Source organism: Mobula hypostoma, chromosome 15, assembly GCF_963921235.1.
Source record: "Mobula hypostoma chromosome 15, sMobHyp1.1, whole genome shotgun sequence".
Taxonomy (NCBI): domain Eukaryota; kingdom Metazoa; phylum Chordata; class Chondrichthyes; order Myliobatiformes; family Myliobatidae; genus Mobula; species Mobula hypostoma.
The window spans coordinates 26,796,632-26,818,754 of record NC_086111.1 but is presented as its reverse complement, the minus strand read 5'-3'; positions in this window follow the sequence as shown (position 1 = coordinate 26,818,754).

The window sequence follows — 22,123 nt, the reverse complement described above, 5'->3', positions numbered from 1 at the left end:
CACCTGTGACAATGAATTCCACAGACTCACCACCCTCTGCCTAATGAAATTCCTCCTCTTCTCCATTCTAAATGGATGTTCCACTTTTCTGAGATGTGCATCTGCACGTCCACACTATCTAAGCCTTTCAACATTCAGTAGGTTTCAATGAGATCCTCCCTCATTCTTCGAGGCCCAGAGTCATCAAACGTTATTCATACGATAATCCTTTCATTCCCGGCATTATTCTCTTGAACTTGTTCTGAACCCACTATAATGTCAGCACATCCTTTCTTAGATAAGGGGCCCAAAGCTTCACAATACTCCACGTAAGGCTTCATCAGTGTCTTATAAAGCTTCAACATCAATCCTTGCTCTCATATTCTAGTCTTCTCAAATTGAATGCTAACATTGCATTCGCCTTCCTCATCACCAGCTCAACCTGCAAGTTAACCTTCACGGAATTCTGCACGAGTATTCCCAACTACCTTTGCACCTCAGATTTTTGAATTCTCTCTCCATTTAGAAAATAGTTTATGTTTTTGATCCTTCTATCAAAGTGTATGGTCACACAATTCCAGACACTGTATTCTATCTGCTACTTCTTTGCCCATTCTCCTAATCGAAGTCTTTCTTCAGCCTCCCTGCTTCATCGACACCACCTGCCCCTCCACCTTCATAGTGTCTGCAAACATGGACACAAAGCCGTCAATTCTGTCATCCAAATTACTGACCTATAACGTAAAGAGATGTGGTCCCAACACTGACTCCTGCAGAACACCAGTAGTCATCGGCTACCAACCAGAAAAGGCTTCCTTTATTCCCAGCCTTTGTCAAGCAAGGTTTTCCCTTAAGGAAACCATGCTGACTTCAGCTTGTTTTATCATGTGCCTCCAAGCACCCTGAGACCTCATCCTTAACAATTGACTCTAACATTTTCCTCATCACCGATGTCAGGCTAAATAGACTATAATTTCCTTTCTTCTGCCTTCCTCCCTTCTTGAAGAGTGAGGTGACAATTGCAGTTTTCCAGTCCTCCAGAACCACTCCAGAATCTATGGATTCTTGAAAGATCATCCCTCCATAATCTCTTCAGCTACCTCTTTAAGAACACTGGGGTGCTGTCCATCTAGTCCAGGTGACTTACCTACCTTTAGATCTTTCAGCTTCACGAGCACCTTTTCTCTAGTGATAGCAATTGCACTCACTACTGCCCCTGACACTCTTGAATTTCCAGCATACTAGTAGTGTCCTGCACAGTGAAGATGGATGAAAATATTTACTTAGTTCATCCACCACATCCATGTCCCTCATTACTACCACTACAGTATCATTTTCCAACAGTCTGATATCTCTTCTCACCTCTCTTTTACTCTTTATATATCTGAAAAAAACGTGTGGTATCCTCTTTGATACCTTACCTTCATATTTCATCTTTTCCACCTTGATGGGTTTTTAGTTGCCTTCTGTTGGTTTATAAATGCATCCCAATCTTTAAACTTCCTGCTAGTTTTTGCTCTATTATATTGCTCTTTGGGTTTTATGTTGTATTTACTTCTTTTGTCTGCCGTGGCTGAATCATCCTGCTTTTAGAATACTTCAGCCTTTTTCTTTTCTGTCATCATCCCTGCTCCAATCAACCTTGGCCAGCTCATCTCTCATGTCTGGTAATTCCCTTTACTCCACTGTAATATTGATACATCTGATTTTAGCTTCTCTCTCTCAGGGCGAAACCTATCAGATTATGATCACTGTCTCCTAAGGCTTCCTTTACCTTAAGCCCACTAATCAAATCTGGTTCATTACACAACACCAAACCCAAAATAGCCTTTCACTTAGTGGACTCAACCACAAGCTACTCTAAAAAGCCATCTCGTAGGCATTCTACAAATCCTCTCTCTTGGGATGCAACACCAGACTGATTTTCCCAATCTACCTGTATATTGAAATCCCCTATGACTATCACAACATTGCTCTTTTGATGCATTTTTTATAATCTCCCATTTTAATTTGTAGCCCCATCCTGGCTATTGTTTGGAGGTTTGCATATAGCTCCCATCAGAGTCCTTTTACCTTCGCAGTTTCTTAACTGATGTTGTGGCCTTCATTGAATCGTGGCTGAAGGATAGTTGTATATGGGAACTGTATGTCCAAGGTTACACGTTATATCAGAAGGATAGGAAGGTGGGTAGAGAGGGTGGTGTGGCTCTGCTGGTAAAGAACGGTATCAAATCCATAGAAAGATGTGAGACAGGATCAAAAGATGTTGAATCCTTATAGGTCGAGTTAAGAAACTGCAAGGGTAAAAGGACGTTGATGGCAGTGGCTAGGAGGTGGACCATAGGTTACAAAAGGGAAAAGAAAAGGTGAGTCAAAAGGGAAATGTTATGGTCAGCATGGAAGATTTTAACATGCAGGTCGATTTGGAAAATCAGGTTGGTAATTGATCTCAAGAGAGTAAGCTTGTTGAATGTCTAAGAGATAGCTTTTTAGAGAAGTTTGTCATTGAGCCTACTAGGGGATCAGCTATATTGGATTGGGTGATCTGTAATGAACCAGAGGCAATTAGGGAGCTTAAGGTAAAAGAACCTTTAGGAACCAGTGATCACAATATGATTGTGTTCAACTTGAAATTTGATAGGGAGAACGTAAAGTCTGATGTAGCAGTATTTCAGTGGAATAATGAAAATTACAGTTGTATGAGAGAGGAGCTGGCCAAAGTAAACTGGAAGGAGCTGCTGGCAGGGATGTCAGCAGAGCAGCAATGGCGTGTATTTCTGGGGAAAAAAAGAGGAAGGTGCAGGACATGTGTACTCCAAAAATGAAAAAATACTCAAATGGTAAAATAGTACAACCATGGCTGACAAGGGAAGTCAAAGCTATTGTAAAAGCAAAAGAGAGGGCATACAACAAAGCAAAAATTAGTGGGAAGGTAGAGAATTGGGAAGTTTTTAAAAACCTACAGAGAGCAACTAAAAAATCATTAGACAGGAAAAGATGAAATATGAAAGCAGATGATGGAGTAACTGAGACTATTGATACACCAGTGTTGGTCTGCCTGGATCAGGTGAAGGTGAAGCTTTCATTCTTATGGGAATAAATTCTCTCATTGTGAGAAGGCTCTTGGGAACATGCAAGGAGAGAAATGGAGAGAATTGTTTGAAAACTTTGTCCATTCACCTGGTGTTCAGAGCTACTTTTGAGAAGGTGCAAGTTCATCCTAAGCAGAATAATAAGCATAAATGAGGAACTGTGTGGTACACCCAATCTAAATTTGTTATGTTACATCCTGGAGGAGTAGCTCAATTGATAGACATTAGCAGTGTGGTGGAAGTTGCAGGTGTCAGGGGGCATGAAGTATGTGACATTACCATAATTAGAGAGAAGGTTCTAGAGAAGCTGAAAGGTCTAAAGGTAGATAAGTCACCTGGATCAGATAGTGTACACACCAGAATTCTGAAAGAGGTGGTTGAAGAGATGATGGAGGCATAAGTAAAGATCTTTCAAGAATCACTAGATTCTGGAATGGTTCCAGAAGAGTGGAAAATTGCAAATGTCACTACACTCTTCAAGAAGGGAGAGAGGAAGAAGAAAAGAAACTGTAGGCCAGTTAGTCTGACCTCAGTGTTTAGGAAGATGCTGGAGTTAATTATTAAGGATAAGATCTCAGAGTACTTGGAGGCACATGATAAAATAGCAGGGTTTCCTCAAGGGAAAACGTTGTTTGACCAAACTGTTGGAATTCTTTGAGGAAGTAACAAGCAGGATTGACAACAGGGAATCGTTTGATATAGTGATTTTCAAAAGGCCTTTGACGAGGTGCCACACATGAGGCTGCTTAACAAGCAACCAGCCCATGGCATGACAGGAAAGATTCTAACATCAATAAAGCAGTGGCTGATTGGCAGGAGGCAAAGAGTGGGAATAAAGGAGCCTTTTTTGATTGGCTGTTGGTGACTAGTGGTGTTCCACAGGAGTCTGTGTTGAGACCGATTCTTTTTACATTTTATGTCAATGATTTGGATGATGAAATTGATGCTTTGTTACAAAGTTTGCAGGCAATATGAATATAGGTGCAGGGGCAGATTGTTTTGAGAAAGTAGAGAGGCTACAGAAGGACTTAGACAGATTAGGAGAAAGGCCAAAGTAATGGCAGGTAGAATACAGTGCCAGGAAGTATATGATCATGTAGAAGAAATAAAAGGGTTGGCTATTTTCTAAATGGAGAGAAAATACAAACAACTGAGGTGCAAAGGGAATTGCAAGGCCTTGTACATGATCCCCTAAAGGTTAAGGTGCAGGTAGAGGCTGTACTGAGGAAGGTAAATGCAATGTTAGCATTAATTTCAAGAGGACTAGAATATAAAAGCAAGGATGTAATACGGTCTTTTTGCAATTGAAAACAAACATATCAAGAGTAAAATAATGTTAATTGAAACTGCCACACCCAATTTTTACAAAGCCCATCTGGTTCCTTATATCATCTGTGATAAAGTAGCCAGCCAGCTAGATCACATGGAAGCTGAAGAAATCAAGGAATTCTTTCCAAGGTTGAGTCTAACCCATGGGCAACGTCAGTGCTCTCAGTAGCCAAGGAGAATGGATCTGTCAGAACCTGTGGTCACCATCAACACAGTACTGAAAGTAGATCAAAATCCCCTGCCCAGGATAGAGGGTATCTTTGCAAACCTTCCTGGAGGGAAACTTTTCAGCAAAATGGATTTAGCTGAGGCCTATCTAAAGATGGAGATGTCAAAAAGGACCAAATTGTCTCTCACCATAAATGTTCATAAATAGCTTTATTGCTATAATAGGCCTATTTTTAGAGTAGCATCTGCATCTGCACTCTGGAAGAAAGGTATGGACCAGGAGCAGCAAGGCTGTCCAGGCACTCACTGTTATCCAGATGACATCATTTTTACCAGTGAGGATGACAAGGAACATCTCCAAAATCTCACAACAGTGTTAAAAAGATTAAAAGATTGTGGGCTCAGAGCACAATGGAATAAGTGTGAATTCTTTAAACCATTCATCACTTACTGTGGTCACACCATTGATACACAACTGTGATGGTAAAATTCAAGCAATGAAGGATGCCCCAAGGCCAAAGGACATGTCAATTACTATAACAGGTTCCTTCCAAACCTGACTACTGTGCTCCACACCTTGACTCATTACTACAGATTAGAAAGAAATTGCAATAGACAAAGCAGTGTGAGGTGGCTTTCCAAAAGGCAAAAAAAAATTGGTGACATCAAACATTGCTTATCCTCGTTACTGATCATCAACCACTAGTGTCCATTTTCAATCCACTAACAGCAGCAACACAAATGCAGAGATGGGCTTTGCTTCTTGGAGGACTCAATTACAAGATCAATTTAAAGAGGACAACTAATCATGGAAATGCTGATGGATTCTTCCATTTACTCTTGGAAAAGGAAATACCTGAAAATTTTACAAGAACTAGAAACCCCTCTTGATGTATTCTCCCTACACAAAGAGCAAGCTCCTTATTATGGCAGAGATGATCCATATTGAAAGCTTTGGGACCCCACACTGTCTCAATTCTACATGCCACCCAAAATTGATGGAATGGGCAGCAGAAATTCCAGTTCCCCACGCTTACCAGTCCTTGCCCATGCCCTTGATGTAGGTTGCCTTATGTGGGGATCGAGAGCTACTGTATCATCCATACTGAAAGCTAAAGTGTTGGGGGAGCTACATGAAGGCATTGGCCCAATGTTTTATCTGGTGACCTAGGATAGATCAGCAGATCTAACAGGTTGCTGTTCGGGATGTGAACACACCCAGAAGATGTCAGGAGCAATGCTTCTCCATTGTTGGGAATGGTCTTCCCTGCCCTGGCAGAGGACTCATGCGGATTTTGTCATAAACGTTCACGGACAGAAGTTTCTTGGTTGTAGTGGATGCAGCTACGAAATGGCCAGAAGTGTTCCCAATAACCTTCACGGCAGCCTCACACACTCGACGTGTTGAGAAGCCTTTTCTCAAGGACTTGTTATCCAGAACGTTTAGTTAGTGACAATGGAACGCAGTTTGTCGGGGGAACAGTTTTAGTCATTCCTGAAAATGAATGGAATAAGACATGTTACATCTGCACCATATCACCCAGCTACAAATGGTTTGGCTGAAGATTTCAGAGTTCAAAGTACAAAATAAAATTTATTATCAGTGTACATACATGTCACCCTGAGATTCTTCTTTTTTTCTGCTGAGTGCCTAAAGAACAACTACATTGATATTAAGTCAGAAGCTCGTTAATTTCCTCCTTGCATATTGTAATGCAGCACACTCCATAATCAACAGCTCATCAGCTATGCTGTTGCTGGGTCACCCCTTGCCCTTACGCTTAGATCTCACCAAACCCAGAAGTTGTACACCAAATACACAACTGAGACAAATTGAGGACTTCTGAAAATAAGGAGTTTTGATGTTTCACTCCTGGACAAGAAGCCCTAGCAAGGGACTACTGAGATAATCAAAAGTGGATACTTGAAAAGATTAAGGACACAACTGGACCACTCTCCTACACAATGAAGATTGCTTCTGATGTTATTTAGAGGTCACTCATGGATCAGTTGAGGAGAGCAGAGCCAATTGTTTGAGAAGAAAGGTATCTAGAGATGTCGGAACCACTTCTTGCAGTTCTAAAGTCAACTCCTTCAACCACCACAGAGGAGGCCTCAGAACCTGAGATTGTTTCACAGCCACAAGTCTCACCTGTCTTGTTATGAAAAATGGTAAACCACAGGGCTAAGAAATCCTCCACAGTGATAAAATTTTTAGGCCCAAACGAGACTAGTTAAAGTTTACCATGCCGTGGATGTCTATGTAACTGTATTATATCGTATACTGTGATGGCTAGAGAGCTATACATTACATATTTGAGTTAAGATGCATTCTATATTGAGCTTGAATTTATAGCTAAGCAGGAAGGAGAGCTGCGCATTTAATATTTCAATAATTTGTAAATATTGTGGCAAACATTTGGTCCATAATGACAGACGAGGAAGCTCATTAACTCAACAACTGTTTTATTGTTGTAAACACAAAACAGGCCAGGATTCATGACCCGCTGAGTAAACCCAACCACTCTCATACAGATGGGGGAGGTGCCCATCACACACCCCGGATACAGTTAGTGTTACCCACAGTACACAAGCAAATAACTGTATAACCCAAGCTAAAATGTAACAATAAATGAACCATAATCCCACAAATGCATTTTAACACAAGAACAATAAACAGTGCTAGTCATTAAAAATGTCGGGGCGGGCTGTCAACCACATCCCCCAGAGCATCACAATATGTTGCTTGATTAAGAATTCTTTGTTGTTTACATTATTGACTATGGAGTATACAGTATGTAAAAGTACATGGATGGTATATTTCATTATGCCACCATGTCATTAGTGTACACCTCACCAAAGAAAAGCAAAGCATATAGTACATGTTCTCAGGTGTTTTTTCTATCGAATAAATTTTGGAGTTACAAAGCATAACAGTTACCTTGAAAAAAATCAAAAAATACTCCTGAGGCTGAGCTGCCCCTCATAAATCCATGGTGAATGTACATAATCAGACAATACTTCTTCAAATGCTCATGAATCCTGTAGCTAAGAATTATCTCCATTAGTTTACTCCTCATTGATGTAAGACTCACTGGTCTATAATTCCCAGGAGTAGCCTTATTCCCAAACATTAACATTTGCCATCCTCCAGTCACCTGGTGCTGCACCGGTGGCCAGTAAAGATGAAAAGATTATCGTCAGCAGCCCATAATCTCCTCCCTCGCTTCCCATAGAAACCTGTGGTATATCCTGCCCAGACCAGTGATTTATCTAAGCCAATATTTTTGAAAAGTTACAGCACATTCTTTTTCCTAACTTCAACATGTTCCAGCTGAACTCACATTTCAAGTTCAAGTTCAAGTTTAATTAATTATCATCCAACCATGCATGAATACCCATGAATATAGCCAAACAAAACAGCTTTCCTCCAGGGCCTGGGTGTAAAACACAGTACCAACAGTCATACACAGCACAAGGCACATATAGCACATATAAGTTAGCAGTAAACATACAGTCACACAAGTATATATATATATAAAACCCAAGTCCCTGAGTGACGTGTCCTGTCAATTGATGGTACATGCTGTTGTCGGCAAGAACAAACAGTTTTCAGCAGTTCGCAGATGAATGTACCCACACATGCACGCAAACCAGTTTTTACGCTGTGGCACGCTGCCTCCAGCATCATCCTTCCTGGACTGCTGCAACACGCAAGCTCGCAGCATGAGGCGTAGCCCTCGCTACCACCCAGGCCACGCCACTTCACCACCATTGGTCCCGCCAATAAACCGGTGAACATGATTTGCAGTACTTTACATTACCAACGTCCAACAGGGTCTTGCGTTCACAAGATAAACATCCAAGGCAATCACTCACTGTTAGCCAGCACACTGCCTTCACACGCTGACTTTGATGACTTTCTGTAGCAGGCAGCAACGCAATTTGCGCAAGTCCAGTTCCTCCAGCTTCTCTGCCAATGAACAACTCACTGATGGCCGTACTTAAAGTTTTGAATGTCCATTATTGTCTTACAAATGTAAAAAAAGATGTTTAAAAAAGACAGAAACACCTTTGGCTGGTCCCAGGTGAGGCTGCTGCATCCGAGCATGCTACTATCTTACCAGAAGGCGAGGTTCCCCTCACTGGCTAATGCTGAAGCAATGTATTCATTAATGATCTCCCCTACTTTCCGACTCCAGGCACATTTCCTCTTTTTTCCCTGACCAGTCCTCCAATCATGTACTTGTTGAATGCCTTGGGGATTTCCTTAATCCTACTCACCAATGCCCCTTCTAGTTCTCCTCAGTCCTTTCTTAAGCTTCTTCCTGGCTATGTTATGACTGTCAAGAGCCCCGTATAATCCTTGCTTCTTGAAATTGAAGTACGCTTTGTTTTTCTTCTTGACTAAATTTTCCACCTTTCTTGTCAATTATTTCCTCACCCCATCATCCTTTCTCTGCCTCAGTGGTACAAATCTATCCAGAACTATATGCTTCCAAACAATCCCTACACCTCCCGTGTACATTTCCCTGATAATATTTCCAAATTCCTGCCTAAAAGCATATAATAACCTCTTTCTCAATTTAATTTTTTTTCTTATACCATTTGCTCCTATCCTTATTAGGGAGTTGTGGTCATGGTTTCCAAAAAGCTCACCCACTGAGTCTCATTCCTGACCAAGTTCATTGCCTAGTTCTAGACCCAGTGTGACCTCTCTTCTTGTTGATCTGTCTGTATATTATGTCAAAAATCCTTCCTGGACATATCTAACAATTTCCAACACCCTCCCCCTCCCCCACATCCAAACATTATGCACTATGCAGGTTCCAAACAATATTAGGGAAGTTGAAATTGCCTATGACAACAACACTGTTATTTTTGGACTTTTCCAACATCTGCCTACCCATCTGCTCCCCAATGTCTCTGTTGCCATTCAGGGGTCTACAGAATATTCATAATCTGGTCATTTCTCATTTCCTGTTTCTGACTTCCACCCTCACTGACACAGGAAGAAATGATTCTTCCAGGATGTTCTCCCTTTCTGCAGCTTTGATACTATCCTTGATTAGCAATGCCACTCCCCCACCTCTTTTATCTCCCCCTCTGTCCCTTTGGTCATTGTAAATTGTCCTACTGAGGTTAGGATTAATCATATGTTGACGGGGTGGAAAGGTTTACTTTATGCTGTATCGCTAAATAAATAGGAAATAAATAAAGAAATCCTAGAAAATCTCAGCAACCATTCCAGCCCTTGAGACAGCAAGGTCTCTGTAATGGCCACCTTTCTGCAGTTCCATCTCTCTGCATACTTGTTCTTCATAATTCCCAAATTATCTGGGTTCCCAAATAGTTCGGGGTCACAATATTGTGATCAACCTCTTCTTACTTCTCAACTCCCCCCATAAAACCTCACTAAATGATCCTTCAACAATTTCATCTCTGACTACTGCTGGGACATCCACTAAATACTATAGCACCTCTCTTTCCTCCACATCTATCCCACCTAAAGCACCATAAGTTGCTCATCCCATTCTCCTTTAGCCATGTTTCTGTAATCAGTTCAGTTCAGTTTTTGGTTATTGCCATTTAGAAATGCATGCATTAAAAAATGATACAATGTTCCTCCAGAATGATATCACAAGAAAACACAGGACAAACCAAGACTAAACCTGACAAAACCACATAATTATATCATATAGTTACAACAGTGCAAAACAATACCATAATTTGATAAAGAGCAGACCATGGGCACGGTAAAAAAAAAGTCTCAAAGTCCCGATAGACTCATCATCCCACGCAGGCGGCAAAAGGGAGGAACGCTCCCCACCATGAACCTTCAAGCGCTTCTAACTAGCCGATACAGCACCACTGGAAGCACCCGACCGCAGCGGACTCTGAGTCCGTCCGAAAACTTTGAGCCTCCGACCAGCCCTTCCGACACAGCCTCTCCGAGTGCCATCCTCTGCCGAGCGCTTCGACCCCGCCCCGGCCGCCGAGTAACAAGCAAAGCCGAGGACTCAGGGCCTTCTCCTCCGGAGATTCTGGACCACACAGTAGCAACAGCAGTGAATTAGGCATTTCAGAAGTTTCACCACATGTTCCTCCGTGCTCTCACGTACGTCTCCATCAAATCAGGATTGTGCATGGCACCCTACTTGACAAATAACAGACATCACCACCGGAGTGGCCACTGCGAGCTGCGTTGTGCCGCCATCTTCCCCATCTCATAGTAGCAGTAATATTCCATTCCCATGTAGCTATCCAAGCCCCAGGTTCTTCCACCTCATTTATCAGACATCTTGCATAGAAATAACTATAATTTAATCCTGGCCTCTCTCTTACCTGTCATGCCTTTTCAACTTACTGACACTGACTTCTGTATCACTTTGCAGCCACTCATTTGCCTCCCTGATTACCAAGATCCTCCTGTCTGCCGGTCTGGTTGCATTAACAACACTCTACACTTCATATTATCTTAAGCTATGATGCATCTGGATAGGATGGTACATCTTTCAAAATTGGTAGGAGTAGCATTTTTCTGAAAAAAAGTTCCTGGTTAACCAAACGCAATAGTCTGAAAATGAGCACAGCTCTTCAGTATTCTTAACTCAGACACTGTAGATGGTTTAGATCATTACGAGATAATAATTGAGTTGCCTTAAGCTGGACACAGCATCCTGCTGAAATTCTCAGCTCACTTCTGCAGGTTGATATATATTTTGCAGATGGGGAGAGTTGAGGAGTCTGGTTCTCTACACCTACACATGAGGTAGCAAGTGCTTCCAGCACCAAGTAGGCCTCAGTTACTCATCCTGAGACCCCACATTACAGCTAGGTAGACCCTCCCAACCCAACAGCAGTCAAAGCCTGTTGAACTGTTTTTAAATGTCTTAGAGACAATAGGTTTAAGTAATTAAAAAGAGCTTAAAAATAAAATAAATCATGAGATACAAATAAGAAATTTTAAAATACATTGAAGTAAATGAAATAATTCAAACTTAACTGCGTTTACCTCTCTCTAGAGCAAGGATTCCCAACTTGGGGTTCACGGGCCCCTCAGTAATGGTAAGGGTCCATGGCATAAAAAAGGTTTGGAACCCCAGCTCCAGAGAGTTAGTGACTGGTATCACATTACTGAGTCACTGTTTATATGCTGCCTTTCCATGAGATAAAGCTGATCCAAGTGCAAGGTGCATTTGACCCCTTTCCTCGGCATGTCAGAGCTCTGCCACGGAGCTCAATAGCAAACCCATTGGGTGAGAGGGAGGTCAGATGTCCACATCAGATCACATCCAATAACTCAACTTCTCATTTGATTTGACAGCAGTTCTACTGCATACTAAAAATATTCAATGAACCGGAAGTCTCCCTGCATTAAAAGACAGTCAGTTAATCTGTTAAGGAAGAATATTATGATGTTCAATATTGAATCTTGCCTCTAGGTTTTAAACTACAGCTAGCAGGCTGTATAGTTCCAGGGTAATTATCTGAAGAGATTTTAAATATGGTGTTCTTCTAAACAAAACAGATCCATGCAATTGAAATTCCATTCTGATTTATTGTACACTTTTGAAACAAGTCTGAGTTATCCTTTTATGTGTGTGCTTTAATATTCAGTAAAACGACCTCCTTGAATTATATCCCTTCTTCATTAAATAAAATTATCACTTATTATTCTTCTATCAATTGGCCACTCAGTGCGGATATTACATAAAATGGCAGGCGTGTTAACTGTGTGATGCTGTGATACACACACTAATCTCTGTAGGATAACTAAATCCATGTGATAAAAACAAGGATGTGTGTAATGGGGATCCTATACAAATCAGTGAGAAGTAGATTAGTACACATAATGTGTGAGCTTGCAAAGAGTTTGCAATGTGTGAGTTTTCAGTTTTAAAGAACTGAATATGTCACTGATTGACTCCAATACATCACTGAATCCAGATATTGCTGTTCAGTTGGGAGACATTGTCTTCGGTAACTGTGGCACAGTTGCTACTTCACAGCTCCAGTAGCCCAGGTTCACGCCTGCCTTCAGGCTCAGTCTGTTTGGAGTTTATACATTTTCCCTGTCTTTCTTCCAGGTGTTCTGGGTTCTTCCTATGTCCCAAAATGACTCACAGTAAATGCCCCTAATGTGCAGGTGAGTGGTACAATTTTGGGGGAATTGATGTGTCTTCAGGGAGAATTAATTGTAATTAGTATAAATGGTTGTTTGATCAGCAATGTGGATTCAATGTGGCAAAGGGCTTCTTTCAATGTGACATTACTTTATGCCTCTAAGAGATAATTTCTCTAATCCTGCCTGAGTCAAAATGAGTTCTTGACCTCACAATCCACCCTTGCATCTTTTGTTTACCTGAACTGCATTCTATCCATAAACAGAGAAACATTGAAACATAGAAAATAGGTGCAGGAGTAGGCCATTCGGCCCATTGAGCCTGCACCACCATTCAGTACGATCACGGCTGATCATCCAACTCAGAACCCTGTACCTGCCTAATCTCCATACCCACTGATCCCATTAGCCACAAGGGCCATATCTAATTCCCTCTGAAATATAGCCAATGAACTGGCCTCAACTGTTTCCTGTGGCAGAGAATTCCACAGATTCACCACTCTCTATGTGAAGAAGTTCTTCCACATCTCGGTCCTAAAAGGCTTCCCCGTTATCCTCAAACTGTGACCCCTCGTTCTGGACTTCCCCAACATCAGGAATAATCTTCCTGCATCTAGCCTGTCCAATCCCTTTAGAATTTTGGACGTTTCAATCAGATCTCCACTCAATCTTCTAAATTCCAGAGAGTATAAGCCTAGTCGATCCAGTCTTTCATCATATGAAAATCCTGCCATCCCAGGAATTGATCTGGTGAACCTTCTTTGTACTCTCTCTATGGCAAGAATGTCTTTCCTCAGATTAGGGGACCAAAACTGCACACAATACTCCAGGTGTGGTCTCACCAAGGCCTTGTACAACTGCAGTAGTACCTCCCTACTCCTGTACTCGAATCCTCTCGCTATAAATGCCAGCATACCATTCGCCTTTTTCACCGCCTGCTGTACCTGCATGCCCACATTCAATGACTGGTGTACAATGACACTCAGGTCTCGTTGCACCTCCCCTTTTCCTAAACGGCCACCATTCAGATAATAATATGTTGTCCCGTTCTTGCCACCAAAGTGGATAACCTCACATTTATCCACATTAAATTGCATCTGCCATGAATTTGCCCACTCATCTAACCTAATCAAGTCACCCTGCGTCCTCTTAGCATCCTCCTCGCAGCTAACACTGCCGCCCAGCTTCGTGTCATCCGCAAACTTGGAGATGCTGCATTTAATTCCCTCGTCTAAGTCATTAATATATATTGTAAACAACTGGGGTCCCAGCACTGAGCCTTGCGGTACCCCACTAGTCACTGCCTGCCATTCTGAAAAGGTCCCATTTATTCCCACTCTTTGCTTCCTGTCTGCCAACCAATTCTCTATCCACATCAATACTATACCCCCAATACCGTGTGCTTTAAGTTTGCACACTAATCTCCTGTGTGGGACCTCATCAAAAGCCTTTTGAAAATCCAAATATACCATATCCACTGGTTCTCCCCTGTCCACTCTAGTAGTTACATCCTCAAAAAATTCTATGACATTCGTCAGACATGATTTTCCTTTCACAAATCCATGCTGACTTTGTCCGATGATTTCACCGCATTCCAAATGTGCTGTTATCACATCTTTGATAACTGACTCTAGCATTTTCCCCACCACCAATGTCAGGCTTACCGGTCTATAATTCCCCGGTTTCTCTCTCCCTCCTTTTTTAAAAAGCGGGGTTATATTAGCCACCCTCCAATCCTCAGGAACTAATCCAGAATTTAAGAGCTTTGAAAAATTATCACTAATGCATCCACTATTTCTTGGGCTGCTTCCTTAAGCACTCTGGGATGCAGATCATCTGGCCCTGGGGATTTATCTGCCTTTAATCCCTTCAATTTACCTAACACCACTTCCCTACTAACATGTATTTCCCTCAGTTCCTCCATCTCACTAGACCCTTGGCCCCCTACTATTTCCGGAAGATTATTTATGTTCTCCTTAGTGAAGACAAAACTAAAGTAATTATTCAATTGGTCTGCCATGTCCTTGTTCCCCATGATCAATTCACCTGTTTCTGACTGTAAGGGACCTACATTTGTCTTAACCAACCTTTTTCTTTTCACATATCTATGAAAGTCTTTACAGTCAGTTTTTATGTTCCCTGCCAGCTTTCTCTCATAATCTTTTTTCCTAACACTCATAACTAACACTTTATTCTACAAACGTATATTCTGTACTATCTCAATGCACTGTTGTTGTAATGAAATAATCTATATGGACAATATGTAAGGCAAGCTTCTCACTGTACCTCAGTAAACATGACAACAATAAACCAATTTACCAATTTGCATGGCCTTCTCTAATGCCATGAGGCCACTCTCAGGTTGGAAGAGCAACACTTAGTATTCCTTCTAAGTAGTCTCCAAACTGATGACACGAACATCGATTTTAACTTCCAGTAATTTATTTCCCCTGCCCCATCTCTCTTTTTCCATACTCCATTCTGTCTCCATTATTACCCTTTCTCTTCTCTCCATCTGCCCATCACCTCCTTCTGGTGCCCCTCCTCCTTCCTTTTATCCCATGGTCCACTCTCCTCTACTATAAAATTCCTTTTTCCCCAGTCCTTTACCTCTTCCAACTATCACCTTCCAGCTCCTCACTTTATCCCCACCTCATCCACCTATTCAACTTCCCCCCTCTCCTGATTTCACATATCACCTGCCAGATTATGCTGCTTCCCTTCTTATTCTGGCTTTTTCTTCCTTCCTTTCCAGTTCTGATAAAGGCTCTTGGCCCAAAACATCAACTACCTATTTCTCTCCATAAATGTTGCCTGACCTGCTGATTTACCAGTTTACTTAGTCTGATTGCCTATTGCAGCATTGTGAAATAAAAACCACAAGCACAACACTTAATGAGGATGGAGAGTAACAGCCTTCTGATCCAATGCGAGGGAGCCAATTCAAAGGAAAAAAACGCTGGCATATTCTACAATTTGATAAGAAATGATGGGTTCCTTATAAGATGTTGCAGTGAAGGGATATCAGCTGGGTCCAGCAAAGATAAGGTAAAAGTGGAAGCTGAAACTGAAGATATTCTGCAGAATAACACTGATTCTACAAAAAACTTGCTATTTACAGTTTTGCTGAGTAGCTGGACTCAAGCACAGACCAAGTTCATTGCACTGAGAAAGAATTGCTTTGCAAAATGGAAACAGTTCCAAGGATCTGAACAGCCCCAGGTAGACGTCAGAATAAGCATAGACTTTTGAGTGTCAACACAGTGTAATCAGACACTTAAGATCCTGAAATGCCATGTTGAGATACTTCTAGATTTGGGATGCTCTTGAATGAGGGGTCATACATAACAGATTTTGGGGTGGTCATTTACAACTGAATTGTGTGCAAACTTACTCCTCCATAGGATGGTGAATCTCTGGAATTCTCTACCCATAATGGTCGTGAAGGTGGGATCCTGGGGATATTTAAAAGTAAGAGAAAGGAGGGCTATGGGGATGAAGCCCAGGGCAGATCTGCTATATTGAATGGTGGGGTAAGCTTGAGGAACCTGGTGGCCTACTCCTGCTCCTATTTTCTTGTGTTCAAGCCAGAGTGCATCGATGCAGACTGAGAACTATTTAAAAGTTATGGTGACAGAATGGGCAAAGAAACGTAAAAGGAGCTGACAGGAACAGCCCCAGTGACAGTTTGAGTCAGAGTGGGGGAAATGGAAAGCCGTGTAAAAACAGAAGAACGAAGATGGGGAGCTTAGAGAAGACACAGAAAAATAGAGACTGTTACAACTGAGTATCTTAGCTAGTATGTACCAGTTGAGCGTGTGACTACTCAGTTATTGTAGGAGTTAGAGGACTCCAGCTTCAGTTTTATGTGGTTGGTTCAGTGCACTCATTGACCACAAAAAGGACAGTGATCCAGAATACATAATTATTATAAGAGGCAATAATGCAGGTCAGGATGTAAGATAGGATGCATTTAAGACTTACTGAAGGAAATGATTCATTTTAATCAATAATGCCTGGAGTGGGCACTTCAGAGGTGTTAAGTACAGCTTGCACTGTAGGGATCAGTGAATGAAGAGACTAAGCAATTCATTGCCTTCACATTGAATACATTAATATAGTGTCAAACAATTGCATAACATCACCTGTGGAATACTTAACTGTTCGTGTTTATTCCTTTTCTAAAGAGGGAGCAGTCTAGTATATAGGACGACATGCTTGTCTTATTGTGGACATATGTCACTCTGCAGATGCTGGAAATCCAAAACAACACACACAAGTTGGTGGAGGAACTCAGCAGGTCAGGCAACATCAGTGGACAGAAGTACATAGTCAACATTTTAGGCTAAGATCCTTCATCAGTACTGGAAAGGAAAGGGACAGAAGTGAGGATAAAATAGATGGGGGAGGGGAGCAGCACTTGCAGGTGATAGGTAAGTTCAGGTGATGGGCAAAGTAGGCGGGGAAGGTAGATGGAAGGGAATGTTGTGAGAAGATGGGTGGTGATAGGTGGAAGAGATAAAGGACTAAAGAAGAAGGAATCTGATAGGAGAACACAGTCCACCATGTATTAAAGGGAAGGAGGAGGGAACCAGGGGTTGATGGACAGGCCATGAAGGTAGGGGAGGGGAATAAAAGAGGTGAAAGGGCCACTGAAATTAGGAAAAACAAAGGGATGGCAGAGGTGTGGTTACCAGAAGTTAGATAAATCAGTGTTCATGCCATCTGACTGGAGAGAACCAAGGCAGAATATGAGATGTTGCTCCTCCAACCAGCATCTGCCCTTATCATGGCAGCAGAGGTGTGGAATTGGTGACCAACGGTAGATCCTGGCTGTTGCGGCAGATAGAGAAAAGGTGTTTAATGAAGTAGTCCCCCAATGTGCTTTGGCACAGATATCAAACACAGATGACTTGTCCTTTGCTGCCTCCTTTCATTTATTGTCTCTTCCTCCACTTTTAGCATGACCTCTCTGTCCCTGAATTTCTTCGCTTTTGAGTATTAGGGTTAGGGTTGAATTAAGTCAGCATTGAATAATCTAATCTCTTCCCTCCGACCCCCTTTCACTCCCCCAGCCACACCCCAGCTCCTGATTCCTGATATTAACCTTGCCTCATTCCCCATCACTCTCTGGCTTCATACCTGGAGGCTCTCCCCAGACCACCCTTTTGTTCAAGTTCTCACCTTACCCCGGCCACAGATTTTCCTCATCCCTGGACCCACTCCTGCTACTTTCCTGTTGCCTTTGGTGCAAGGCCTTTTACTGAGAGTGTAGGGTTCAGGCAGAAAGAAGTGAGCATGGTGAGACAGTGCTAGCCACCTTTGACCTACCATTGTATGCATTGTACATTGTCAAAGCAAATGCTGTGGAATTTGAAGACAAAGCACTATTCTAAAATACATCTTTGCTGCAGATACCAAGGCTGGAAAACCTTCCATGCTAAACAAAACCAAGCGGTCATTCTTTTCCTTACAGGGGAGTGGGCCAAAGGGGGTATATTGTGCTGCAAAGGTCTTTGACTGGACTTTCGGTCTAATGTTCTGATATCCCTTAATAGGGCAGCGTAGAGATGTAGACAGTAGAGCTGCTGCCTTGTTCGGTTTAATCCTGACCTCAGATATTATCGCTGTGCTGTTTGTACATTATGAGCTCCTCCAGGTATTCCAGTCTTCTCTCACAATTAGTCTCTCTAAATTACCTGTGTCAGAGAGGTAGAATTTCAGATGGGAAAAAGTGAAATTTCTTGTAACATGGGAGATTTTTCCGTGAGTAGGTATTCACTGAATGAGTCCAAAAATACCTCTTTCTATGTTGTTAAGAAACTTCTGTGTCCACATCAAACTACAAAATACTGAGAAGTGTTTTTTAAGAATAAATTCCCAACTCATGTTGTTTAATATGAGGTTTTCTAAGACCACATCACAGATTAAATATAAATTTTAAAATTCTGCATTAAATTTGTACTGGAAATGTTCAAACTAAGCAATATCTGTGTGACAATTTAAGGATTTGAGGAGCTTTCAATTTGATCTTTTTGTTTTCAAACGAATGCATTGAAGAAAACCTGCTCTTTTCAAAGAAACAAGAAAAACACTTAAGAATTTGACAAGCAATGATGTATATTCGAAATGTGATCACTGTTGAAATGCCAGGAATTGTGAGTACCAATTTGCAGACAGCAAGGTCTAACAATGAGCAGTTATTCAAATTACAGAGCTATCTTTTTCTCCATTATTGGTGATTGAGAGAAATATGGTCAGAAATTTGGAGAGATTGTGTCTGGCTTTCAACCTTGCTGTGAGAGCTTGTCTTTCTGTCTCAATGCAAGCTGAGTCTTAATTGAACATTTGATTTGGAAACTGGGACACTCTCTTGACAGCTAACTCCTATAAGTTTAGATCGTGTGCTTAAGTATCTGAAGTGGAATTTGATCTTAATACCCATTAAATAGATGCCGAGGATGCTAGCACAAATCCACATCAGACACTTAATGAAAATCTCAAAGAACTTTACTGGGGGTGAAGGAGCTTAAAACTTTGGAAGATTTAGAATGTGTCTTATGTACGGAAATTGATTTTAAGAGTTTGTAGTTGCTGCCTTCATTAGTTCTGAGGCTTTTCTCTATCCTTCAGGTCCCCAGCTCTCTCAATGGAGAGCTATGCAAACATCTTCCTTTGTCACTGGATGTTCTATTGATTCAGGAAGCCTGTGAGAGCTTTGTATCACATTTACAGAGGAAGGACAGTGTATACTTCTTACGTCTTAACAGAAACACAAGAGTTCTTGCAGATGCTGGAAGTCCAGAACAACGAACATAAAATGCTGGAGGAACTCAGCAGGTTGGGCATCATCTGTGGAGAGAAATGAACAGTTCAAGTCCTGAAGCAGGGTAGCAGCCTGAAGCATTGACTCTATTCCTCTCTATAAACGCTGCCTGACCTGCTGAGTTCCTTCAGTATTTTGTGGTTGATGTGTCCTAACAGCCATTGTTGACCCAGTCATGAAGACAGTTTGCTCCTTGGCTGCTCATCTTGATCTGGTTAACATCTCCTATACCAATATAGTTGAATGATAGCTGCAAACTTATTTTTGAACTATGTTAACGTGAACCCTTTCATACTTGCTGGAGTAGTTTGCCTTCAGCTAAAGTCTGGAGTGTCAGTTCGAGTAATTCCACTTCTCATGAAGCAGGTTATTAATAACACAGCTTGTTGCAGCGTCTTGGGAAGGATGAATACAAATCTCCCATGCTCTGGGCAAAGAGGGAAAGACATGAAGCAACCACCATCAAGCAATGGGCACAGATGGTCTGCAGTGACCATAAGTTGTGTGGTGTATATTTAGTGCCAAGCAGCAACATGACAGAACATTTCATGTAATGGGAGGTGATTGTTTATACCAGCAATGAGCAACTGAACAACTTCAGTAGTTGATAACTTTCAAATGCACTTCATGCATAAGCACATAAATGTTTTTAATACACTCAGTGGCCATTTTATTCGGTGCACCTGTACACCTCATTAATTCTAATGTCTAATTAGACAATCATGTGGCAGCAACTCAATGCATAAAAGAATGCAGGCACGGTCAAGAGGTTCAGTGCTGTTCAGACCAAACATCAGAATGGAGCAGAAATGTGATCAATGTGACTTTCACTGTGGAATGATCATTGGTGCCAGATGGGGTGGATTGAGTATCTCAGAACAGCTGATCTCCTGAGATTTCCATGCACAATCGTCTCTAGAGTTTACAGAGAATGGTGCAAAATACAAAAAAAAAATCCAATGAATGGCAGTTCTGTGACTGATGATGCCTTGTTCATGAGAGAGGTTATAGGAGAATGGCTAGACTGGTTCAAGCTGACAGGACGGCAATAGTAATTCAAATAACTACGTGATAGAACAGTGGTGTGCAGAAGAGCATTTCAGAATGCAGAACATGTCAAACCTTGAAGTGGATGGGCTACAGCAGCAGAAGACCAGACTGGTTTCCACTCCTGTACCTAATGAAGTGGTGACTATTTATATATACATGATTTACAACCAAATTTTGGCATAACCATTTTTCAGTCAATATTAATCCAACCCAGACACTGGGAAGCAGTTTGATCTGAACGCAATGCCAATGTGCAGCAGGGCTCCATTCACTCTTGGATGATGTCAATGTAGAACAATATTGGGTGAGTTATATACTGGCATTTCACCAGGTGGTTGGTGGCATAGACATCTCCAACAGCAGTAGCAAGGAGAGAACACAATTAACAGAAGCAAAGCCAAAGGTTTTCATGAGGAACGGGTCTAATGCGGATGTCCTACATAGCAATTTATGAAACCAGCTTCTCTTGTCTCTATTTTGCTGTTGGGTTTCCTGACAAGCCGAGGATGGCTTGTGGCATAGTTGAATCTCTCTGCACTACAGTAGCCTGATCAGAGTGGCAGTGATGAGATCAGGCCACTCTTTATGTTGGTATTCCACATTCTTCCTTTTTCCACCAGTCATGAAAGGTGGATAATTGAGTCTTTGAAATCAGTAAATTACCTATTTGGATTTTGTTCTGAATCCAGTGTGTGTTACCTTTTATCACAGCAGTGATTATCCTTCTAAAATGCTGAATGTGGGTGTGGATTGTTTTGTGATGCTGATGTCACAGGGTCATATAATCCAAAGGGCTTTGCTTGCTGTTTCAAAACATTCCAGAATTCAAACATGGTGCATCACTTCTGCCTGACTATGTGGGAAATGTCCAACAAAAACTGTGTTGTGCATAAGCTGGATGTCCTGCAAGAGGAGTTTCATTGATGGCATCAAAGATAGCAAGTAAATGTTGCTTTGCCAGAAACCATATTCTCCTCACCTGCCCATCACCTTCTGCTGGTGGTCCTCCTCCTTCCCTTTTTCTCTGTTGTATCAGATTCTTTCTTTTTTAGCCTTTTACCTCTTCTCCCATTCCCTCCCAGCTCCTCACTGCCCCCCTCCCCCACGCACCGACCTTTCTCTCAACTGATTTAATCGATCACCTGCTAACTGCTATTTCTTTCCTGTCTCTCTCCTTCTTAATCTGGCTTCTCCCCTCTCTCCTTTCCAGTCCTGATGAAGGGTCTCTGGCCATGTGTCAACTTTTTGTTTCTTTCCATAGATGGTGACTGACATGCTCAGTTCCTCCAGCCTTTTGTATATGTTGCTCTGGATTTCCAACATCTGTGATTCTCTTGTGCCTATGTCTGCCTGCTTGTAGAATGTACCCCGATATCTGATCTGTATTGGGGGGGGGGTCTACTTCATTGCTGACTGGATAATAGAATGGTCCTAAGACTTTATGCTGGATATTTAGCTTGAATATAGATTAACAGGCATTAACTCAGTCACTTTCACACCCAGCCCTTGATGCTTTGCATCTTTCATTCCCCTCCTCTCATACCTCTGACAACA